The sequence below is a fragment of the Lygodium microphyllum genome, chromosome 19, assembly GCF_053477565.2.
Source record: "Lygodium microphyllum isolate KBCC chromosome 19, Lygodium_microphyllum_v1.1.10, whole genome shotgun sequence".
NCBI lineage: Eukaryota > Viridiplantae > Streptophyta > Polypodiopsida > Schizaeales > Lygodiaceae > Lygodium > Lygodium microphyllum.
The window spans coordinates 129,999,478-130,010,559 of NC_141153.1; positions in this window are offsets into that span (position 1 = coordinate 129,999,478).

Here is an 11,082-nt window from a genome sequence, read left to right on the forward strand (position 1 = left end):
TGTAAGTATTATTTGATTTTTAAAAAAAAATTAAATTTTGTAATTTGTTTCACTTCATTATGTAGTGTGTTTTAATACCTTGTATGTTCAAATTGTTTTGTAGTATCATATCGTTGGTAGGATGCCTACTTCTAGAGAGGTAGGCTACCATCGAGGTCATAACCGGGCGTCCACTTGGCAGCATTTCTACAAGGAGGGACTCATCACGGAGGAGCAATATAATCACGCCATGAGGATTCCACCACCAGAAGAGGTATGTTTTATTTTTTACATGAAAAGTATAGATAACTCTAATTTATTATTTGTAATGGTATTTATATACCTTAATCCTTTGTGTAGGCAAACCCTGATGCAGTTGAGGATAGAGAAGGGGGGGACTAGCAGTAGCGGTGGTGGTAATGGCAGCGGCACAGGCAGCGGTGGTGGTAGCCCCATGCATGCATGCCTCCCCTTGGCTTGTAATTTTCATTTTTGATATGTATTACTTTCAGCTAGTGCTTGCGACCATGACCATGCTTGAGATCACAAGCACTAGAACTCATAATGTAAAAACGTTTCATCTATATATATGAAATTTCGTGTTCTACATATATTGTTTTGTTTTCAGTATCCAATCTTCGAAATAATCTTTCTCTGTTTTTCCTAAGCATACAATTTGATGTTGATGGGGGAAAAAAAACTAGAGAGCATGTGGCTTGCAAAGCCACATGCTCTCTGGTTTTTTTTTCATACCTCTGTTTTGCGCGTCTATCAGTGCGTCTAAATTACAGGATAAATGCACGTCTATTATCGTCAAAAACTTGCAGAGTAAATGCTTTTTTAGACACGTAGATACATGCATGTATAGACGCACAATATGAATATATTCACTTTTTTATAAATATGATTATATATTTACGTAGCGCGTCAATATGCGCTTCTACCTGGGCATATAACTCTGACTATAAGCGTGCTTTTAGATGCGATACTGTAGACGCAGAAGTAGACGCGGTAATAAACACGCTCGACATTTTTTTTCATACTTCAAATATTGCGTCTACAAGTGCGTCTATGGAGCCTTTTTGTTGTAGTGTATGCACGCATGCAGTCCATCATCCAGCCCATAGAAAATCTATCTACTAAGGCTGAAATCGGAAACTCCTCATGCAAGGATGCTACTATGTAGTCCTTGCTCCCCTCCGGTATGTTCTTCTAATGATCTAAGACGTTGTGCCGAAAAACTTGTTGGCACAACTCTCTCATGCGAGCCATCACCCTCCTCCCCTCATCATTCATGATGATGGCTCTTGACCTATCATCGACTAGATAGGCATATCCCCCTGGGATATGCCCAAGATGGGTCCTCTCCCACCTGTGTCCATGCTCCTGGACATATCCAGGAGACCCATGTACATCCGGTGTACCGAACGGGGTAATATCTGTCGGAGTGGCACCCATAGGGATGCCACCTGCAAACGACTGAGAAAAGGCCGGAGTAACTAGAGTAGACGTCCCCACAGGTATGAAAAATCCTCGAGGTGACACAACTCCAAATGAACGACGAGACAGAGACATCGCGTGCGTGCCTCCACAGTATCCACCTGAGCCTGAGCCACACTCCCTAGAACCGCCACGAGAGCGACGAGTCGCACCTGTATCCCGTGCAGACTGCGGGCTCACTGCCTCTATATATCTGCAGTATCCCTTTGACCCTGAAGCACTCCCTCCCTCTGGCCCAAGTCTGGAGCATCGACCTCATCTGCTCAAAGTAGAAGCATCCAACTGCGCTGAAGTAGATCTAGCAAAGAGGCCTGACGATGTCCAAGACAGCTCCTGGTCTTCCATGTCTCTGAATCTTGCAATCTGGTCTTGAGACATGCTCGTGAAGATATCCTGCAATTCCTCATCGCTCATCCCTTGACTCATCCTGAAAATGTCGCTTGTACAAATAAAAAATGATGTTAGAATAATTAATTTAAATCATACAAAGCCTGGTAATATAAATCCTAAAAAAATGATCTCACTTAAAATGCATATCTTATGTACCCTTATAAGCGATTGGTCAACTAATTGAGTAAGTTGATGCTCCAAGTATGAAGTATCCTGTGGTTCCATGTCAATCTCCTAACACAACTCCATATACACTGGAAGGTTGATAGATATGTCACCACAAAAGGATGAGTCCACCTCGTTCTCAAAGAATTCTTGGACTCCTATATTTCCATCATTGTTAGTTGATGCTAGCTCCAAGCTTTCGGTGGCCTCCACCCCTTGCAATATCGACCCCTCTATTTGCATATTGTCTTCATCTATGCTCGGAACATCGCTTTAATCATATACTCTCGCACTTCGGGGAGCTAAAGGTATAACATACCACGATTGAGGTTGTCGAGGGTTTGGATAGAAGATTACCAGTTCACAAACACGTACAAGAGAGTTCAAACTATTATGACATGTACCATGTCGTAATACAATTAACAAACAAATGAGTCCATGCACCTGTTCACAATGGGCGGGCAACACAAAGGTATTGCGTAAATCTGTCCATTTTTTTTCGGAATCTATTTTGAGAAATCCAGATGGATCTCATCGAACTGTTGCTCCAGCTCCTTCAAGTACCACTTTGAACCACTACACATCGAATAGTATCATGGAGAAGCTACGGTAATCCACTGTAACAATACTTTGCAAGTTTCCAAAATACTCCATGTCATCTAGAACCGTGTTTGGATCCGTTGCTCGTTGCCGGCTCTCCTACTCAAACCTTGCCATGATACCACAGTCCATTGTGGAGCGCATTTTGTCAATACGCTCCATGCAAAACTGCCATCTGTGCGACCACACTGCACTATATATTTTGCATTGTACATTGAAACACTCAAATTAGACATCGCATATAAAATATAGATATGACAAATCCTAAACACCTCATCACCATTAGAGTACATCCCCTCGAGAATTCCCACTCCTTCATTGAGACCTCTACCCCTTCGCGAGACGCTACGGTCAAAGCTCCATGAAACCATCGCATTGACATGAACCGCGGCATCTCCTCATCCATGCCCTCGGGTTATCAAATCGTTCGATGGCGCGTACTATGTTGGAATTTAGATCGCGCTTTCTCTCGATTTTGCCTAGCGATCTGGTACTTGGCGAGCCATATCTCCATAGAGGCATGGTGGAACATACAAAAGTGATTCACATTCTTCTTCATTGTAGCATCTATTCTTTTTTCTATCCCATTTCCAACCACCACATCTCTAGTTAGTCTATCATCGTCCTTTAGCGACCATAGCATTTCGTTGTCTGGATCCACCATTGGTAGCCATTGTGAAATATGTACTAGCGCCTCAGACACCAACCAACCTTCAGCCATGCTACCTTCTAGCCGAGCTCGTTGTCGCACAAAGCCTTTCAGAGTTTTCATGAAGCACTCCAAGAAGAACATCCATCGCGTATGGACAGGTCCAGTGATCTCCACTTCATCTATAAGATGCACAAGAAGGTGGATTTGTATCGTGAGCATGCTAGTAGGTAGGTATATCTCAAAGAGACAAACCGTCTCCACTGTTCCCTGTCTCATGGATTCAATAGAGGATGTCTTAATCTCCTTCTGTGAGATCCATTGCACCAAAGTTCACAACCTGTAAATGGCCCCGCATATTTCTGGAGTAAGACATCCTGCGATCGTGATCAGTAGTACAAACTGCCATAAATGAGAAAGCATTATGAACAATGGCTACACTCCAAATAGCAAAATGCGCATGCCAATTACAATCCATTCGTAGTACAAACCTCACATATCTTTTGCCAGTCATGGGATTTTAGCCCTAATAATTGGTTGTCTTTAGAAAATGCAGACATGAGAGAACACATCATACCCATCGAAGTGCGGATAGGGAGTGTAGATAGACTTGACTACTTGCTTCACAATGTGCTCTTCTTTAGTGGAAAAAACCCAAGGAGCACGAGGTAGCTGTACACAACCGTAAGAACTCAACTGCGGCCAAAGAACCTCCATCTTACCTACCTCCTTTAAATCCATTCATGCCCCTATAGTGTCTCTCTTTCCTGTGATATGGTCCCATAGCAAGCTGCCCACATTCTTGAAAATATGCATGGGATCCAATAAGTGGTTGACCTGTAAGTGGGTCCAATATGGCAACTCGTAGAAAACTAAGAACTGCTGCATTCCCTTTGGATGTGACTCCGCGTGGACCATTTTCAGCTCGTACGAGCTTGCGACGTTCATACATGTTGGAGGTCGTCCAAGAAAACCTTCCTTGAGTTCATGATCCTCTGACAAGAAAACGACGTGTCCTTGATATACCATCTTCTTCATGGTTCATGACCTTCGAGAGTCTAACTGTGGCCCGCACAATGGACATGCATAATAACCTGAGGAAACCAAACCTATTCCAACACCACGACCCAGTGAGTAGAAGCTTGAACGAGATAAAATATAGATATTACCAATGAGAAAGGAAGTCTATTTACCTAAGCACTCTCCCAATCCCGGAAAGTCATGCATCGTCCACATGAGAATGGCTCGAATATTGGCAGACCGCCGACCATTGCGCTTGCTCATATCTTGCACGGTGACCCTCTCCTCCCACAAAATCTAAAGCTCATCGACTAATGGACGAAGATACACGTCCATATTTTTGACTTTGTAGCGATCGCGGACGAGTAAGCTAAGGATGAGATGTCCTTTCTTCGTAGAAAGCCATGGAGGGATATTGTAGTTGACAAGGACTATAGGCCACACATTGTAAGAAGTTGAGCGCAGACTGAATGGGTTCACGCCATCTATTGCAAGACTGAGCTGAAGATTTCTTAGCTCTCGGGTAAAGCCTGGGAAGGTAGAGTCAATGTGGCTCCATGCGTGTATATCCACTGATATTCGTTGAACTCCATCCATGGACCTATTCTGCACATGCCACGTTGTCAAGCTCACCATGCCAGACGTACAAAAGATGTGGTTTATGTGGGGGATAAGCGGAAAGTGAATGAGAACTTTTTGAGGGATGGCTTGCCATTGCAAGTCCTATCAATACTTATGAGCACCACATTTTGGACGTGTCTCCATAGTCTCGTATTCTCCTCAAAACAGTATGCAATCGTTGATACATGCAGAGATGTTATTGTAGTCCATGCCAAGCTTTCGTAAAACATGTCGTGCATCATCACGAGACTGAAGCATGGTATTTGTATGTGGTAATATATGATATTTCAATAACTTGGAAAAAATCATAAAACACCTTGAAAAAGCACAAATGTTTTTAATAATAGTGCTGAAAAAAAATCAACGAAGCGTGTGTACAAGGTACCTAAACAACTCGGTCACACTCGCATCGCTCCATCCGTATTTTGCTTGCACACTTAAGAGTGCAAGCAGTGTCTTCAGGCGAGATACTCGACACCCATCATATAATGGTATGGATGCCTTCTCTCTAAGTGGATGAGAAGTCTCAATATCCATGGGAATCAATGCATTGATCATTGCCTCCATCTCAGACTCCAAGATTGTAGGTAGGTCTGGAAGGCTGCCTGTCTCCTTTGGCATTGACGGTATAGATTGGCCTTGCAAGTGGTGGATTGGCTCATGTACTCCATCCATCGCACACCCAGAAACTCTTCTAATTGGCCACAAAGGGCGCACTCCTCCTTGGGACGAGACGCCACCTCCCTGGATAGAAAATTTACCAGTCAAACCTAATCTTATTGTATATGGTATTCAATTAGCTTGCAAGTAAAATGCATGATTGATATTAACTTTTCTTACCATTTGCTGAAAAATCTGCAATCGCCTGATTAATAAGCTCAGATTGAAACTCACCCAATCGTCGTATGTGTTTTATAGACAATCGAGGTTTTCGTCTAATTGCCAGCTTGCATTGAGAGCAAGGACATGGGACACGCTGATTAAGATATGCCTCGCGATCTTAAACAACAGGACCTTCATCATTTTCCATTTTGTCTAGTTACGACAAACAATATTTTTTTGTTATCATTCTTTTTTTCTTTTTTAAATTGTTATCATCTCCTTCCATCTCTCTCTCTTTTTCTACATTATGAATATGACCACGGCCACCATGACCACGACGACCACGACTATGACTATGACTACGACTATGACCACGACCACGACGACCATGACTACGACTACGACTACAACTACGACTACGACGACTACGACCACGATCACGACCAAGACCACCATGACTATGACTACGACCATGACCACCATGACCACGATGACCAGGACTACGAGTACGACCATGACTATGACTATGACTATGACCATGACCATGACCATGACCATGACCATGACTACGACCACGACCATGACCACGACCACGACCACGACCACGACCACGACCACGACTACGACGACCATGACCCAGACCCATGACCATGACCACGACCATGACTACAATGACCACGACGATGATTACGATCACGACCATGACCACGACCACGACCACAACTACAACTAGGAATATGACTATGACTATGACCACGACCATGATCACGACCACGACCACGACCACGACCACGACCACGACCACGACCACGACCACGACTATGACCATGACCATGACCATGACCACGACTATGACTACGACGACCATGACCACGACCCACGACCACAACTACGATAACCATGACCATGACTACGACGATCACGACCACGACTACGACCATGACCATGACTACGACGATCACGACCACGACTACGACCATGACTATGACCATGACCACGACCACGACCACGACCACAACCACCCACGAACACCACGAACACCACGACCACGACCACCACCATGACCATGACCACGACCATGACCAGGACCACGACCACGACCACGACTACCACTACCACGACCACTACCACTACCACTACCACTACCACTACCACTACGATGACCATGGCCACGACTAGGACTGTGACTATGACCACAACCACGACTACGACAACCACGACCACCACTACGACCACGACCACGATGACCATGACTACGATCACGACCAAGACTACGACTACGACTATAACTATGATCACTTATATAGAGATGAAGAGAGAGACAAGAGTTGAGAGAAGAGAGAGAGATCCGACTAGAGCATTTGACACCCATAGTCAACACACCATGGAAAACACAAGCACAAATTGACATTGAATTATGGCAAAAAACCCACCACAAAACAATAGTTATAATACTCGAGGTAAGATTTCAAAGTCTTATTCATTTCAATCGGTCATGGGTGACATACTATGGGTAGGTTGCACTCACTAAGAATAGAATTGGCGATTCACCTCATTTTCTCTCCATCATCAAGAGAATTCTCATTTACCATTTACAACTCACCCACCTTCTCTCCACACTATTGCACACTACAATATCTATGAGGGCATGAGATTGGGATCTCCACAGATACGAAAGCATGATCTCTAGCTTAATGGTTGCATATATACTACTACTACTCGTGGAATAAACCTTAAAATAGTTATTATGCTCAAATATATGCTTGTTAGAGCAGAAATTTGTTCCTAAGACTATTCTAAGGAAAAAAGAGGGTTAATGATAAAAGAGTGTCCTTTCTTGCAAGTGATTTTATATTATATTTATTAATTAAAATTGATAGTTGAGGATGAGTTTCCTAAGAGATCTTGTGGTGATGTTGTTTTAGTTTTGCGAAGCATATAAATGATGCTGTTTTAGTTTTTCGTATTTGTCTTTTTAAGAAGAGATTGATTTTTATGGAATATCCAAAGTTATTTTTGGATTTACGTTATTTTCATACTGATAGGCTGATTGCCTTCATTGTATACTTGCGTGGTGGAGGCTAGGACAAGCCTCATGTATGAGAGGTCTCTTTGTAGAAAGAACATTATATACTAGGGCTCTCTAGCCATATATTCCTTAGGTTTGTTGAGGATCGGCCTAACCCCTATGAGCCTAGGATGAGCTTATTGTAAGGTCTTATTTACTTTTCTCTCTTTCTCTCCCTCTCTTATTTCCTCTCCCTCCCTCACCCTCACCCTCTCTTTTCCTATTAGGTTTAATAAATTTTCTCTCTTTTTCTCTCTCCTCTCCCTCTCTCATTTTTTTCTCTCTCCTCTCCCTCTCTCATTTCCTTTTCTCTCTTTCTCTCCTTCTCTCATTTCCTCTCCCTCCCTCACCCTCACCCTCTCTTTCTCTATTAGGTTTAATGATTTTCCCTCACCCTCTCTTTCTCTCTTTCTCTATTAGGTTTAATGATTTTTTCTCTTTTTCTCTCTCCTCTCCCTTTCTCATTTTTTCTCTCTCCTCTCACTCTCTCATTTCCTTTTCTCTCTTTCTCTCCCTCTCTCATTTTCTCTCCCTCCCTCACCCTGACCCTCTCTTTCTCTCTTTTCCTATTAGGTTTAATGATTTTTCTCTCTTTTTCTCTCTCCTCTCTCTCTCTCTCATTTCCTTTTCTCTCTTCCTCTCCCTCCCTCACCCTCATCCTCACCCTCTCTTTCTCTCTTTCCCTATTATGTTTAACATATTTTCTCTCTTTTTGTCTCTCATCCTCTCTCTCTCATTTCCTTTTGCTCTCTTCCTCTCCTTCTCTCATTTCTTCTCCCTCCCTCTCCCTCTCCCATTTCCTCCCCCTCTCCCTCTCTCTCATTTTCCTATTATGTTTAATGTCTCCCTCTCCCTCTCCCTCTCCCTCTCCCTCTCTCAATATACACAAATTATATTTAAAAAAGTAAAAGATAGAGAGAATGCACTCTCCCTCCCTCTCCCTCTCTTATTTTCTCCCCCTCCCTCTCCCTCTCTCATTTCCTCCCCCTCTCTCTCCCTCTCCCTCTCTTTCTCTCTCATTTCCTCTCCCTCTCTCACTATACACAAATTAAACCCTAAATAGGTAAAAGAGAGAAAGAGAGGGTTTGGCGGCTCCGCTTCGCGATGACGGCTTCTCTTCGCGACGGCGGCGGCGGTGGTGAGAAGCCTTCTTTCTCTCTTTCTCTCCCTCTAAGCAAAACGGTCACTCTCTCTCTCTCTCTCACTATCCCTCTCGAAAACTTTTGTGAATGCGCGAAATGAAACGTGCTCGAGTTTCGGCCCGCGTTTTTTTCTTTGTGGAGCATCACTATTTGCGTCGCTATTAGTGATGCCGCTATTTATCGTCGCTAATCGGCGCCGCTATGGCTTGATATCCTTGTAGTGAAAATATTAAATTTTTAGACAAGTTTAGCCAATTTTTGATATTTTAGACATTATCACTTGTAAAAATCCATCAAATTGTAGACATCTTCTAGATTAGAATGACATGGAAAAGAAAGTAGGTAGCTTTCAACCATTTTGAGAGGATTTTATGTAAAAAGAAGGATTGAAAAAATCATGCAATGCACGATCACAGTTTTTTGGTAGTGAACAACACTCCGATATGGGAGATGAAGAAGGAGAGATTTGGCAGAATTATGGCCAGGTATGCCTGTATTTTACCTCCGTTTGGAACGAATGGAAGCATCAAATTGGCAGTCTGAGAAGCATAGAGAAAGGTATTATTTTATGTACTTTTTTGTCTACAAAAGATCTATACTCTCATAATGCAAAAATAAATTGACAGGCTTCACCTCTATGAGTATTTTTTCTACATCTTCTATTTGTTTGAACCCCTTCCCTTCCATCTACTCCTCTCCTTGAATCTCCCTTCACCCTAATTTCTCTTACCCTCGTGGTAGACTTTCAACCCCAAATGCTATGATAGTGGTGAATGTGATGTGAAAGTCAACACCAGAGGTGTGTAAAGATGGGGGATTTTGCAAGTTCAAGTGGTGGTGATGCTTTACAACAGATGATTGTTTTGTTGTAGCAACAACAACAGCAGCTGTTGTCATTACAACAACAAATGCAAACTCAACAGGAAGCAGAAAGAATTGATTCCTTAGCTATGAATGCATTGCAGACAGTGGGACAAGAATTGAAGCAATTTAAAGGTCAAAATGTTTTGACCTTCATTTGGTTATATGAAGAAAATATGTTGTTTCATGGGGTACTACAATATGCATGGAGTCGGTATTTCTCTCATTTGGCCATGCATGCATTGCAGGATCGGATTGATGAGTTACATAGAAGAGATGTTGATCGGGCAACTTTCAAGAAAGCTTTGAGAGAAGAGTTTTTCTTGAAAGATGCAGGATTGGTAACTAAAAATACTTTTATAGATTGGATTGAAAATCCCAATAAAGGGTTGGCTACTAAATCTTTGCTCCATGAATTTGAAAGTCGGTATTGTGCAGTTGGATGCCAATGAGCAGGAATCATTGGAGAGCCAAAAAATTGATTTGTTTTTTAAGGCTGCAGATCTTGTTTTGTAGGAGAAGCTAACTGATCATTTAGAAGATGCCTCTTTTGAAATGGGACTCATGTCAGATTAGGCTAATGTAACTAAGGCAAAGTATATGTTGGTAAAGAGAGAGCAGATGATATTAAGAGGGGGTACAAGCACCACACCTGCCACTGCTCAGAAGTGGACTGAAATTGCAGCAAAGATGCTTATAGCTATGGTGGAACAACCAGCTATACATGTTGGTTTGGCTCTTAAGGGTGATGTTGTGGATGAATTAATCAAAGGCATGCGTGATTTGAGGCTGAATTTAACAAAAATCTATACAAAGATCGAAAAGTTGGATGTCAAGGTAGAAGAGAAGGGTTGGGTAATAGCCCATAGGCCGTATAGAGAAGGATACAAGAGGAGATACATTTGGTGTGACAATTTACAGCATGAAAAGTGAGATTGTCTAGCCTATTGTGAAGTGGAAGCAAAAAGGTTAGTCTTTTGGAAAGATGGAGAAATACATGCAACATAAACTGGACTTCCAATAGAGCCAATATTTGGAAATGGTGACATGTAGAAGAGGTTGGAAGATATGGTTGCAAGGATAGCATTTGTTGCCATAAATGCAGCCACATATGGGTTGAGAATTGAAAGGATTGATAAAGCTCGTAAAGGAGGCATGGTTGAAGCAAAATCTTGTGTTTGGATGCAAGCATTAGGTTGCATGGAAAAGAGCAAAACAAAAAAGTTTGAATTGGCTGATACAATTCAGAATATATGAGGGAGAAC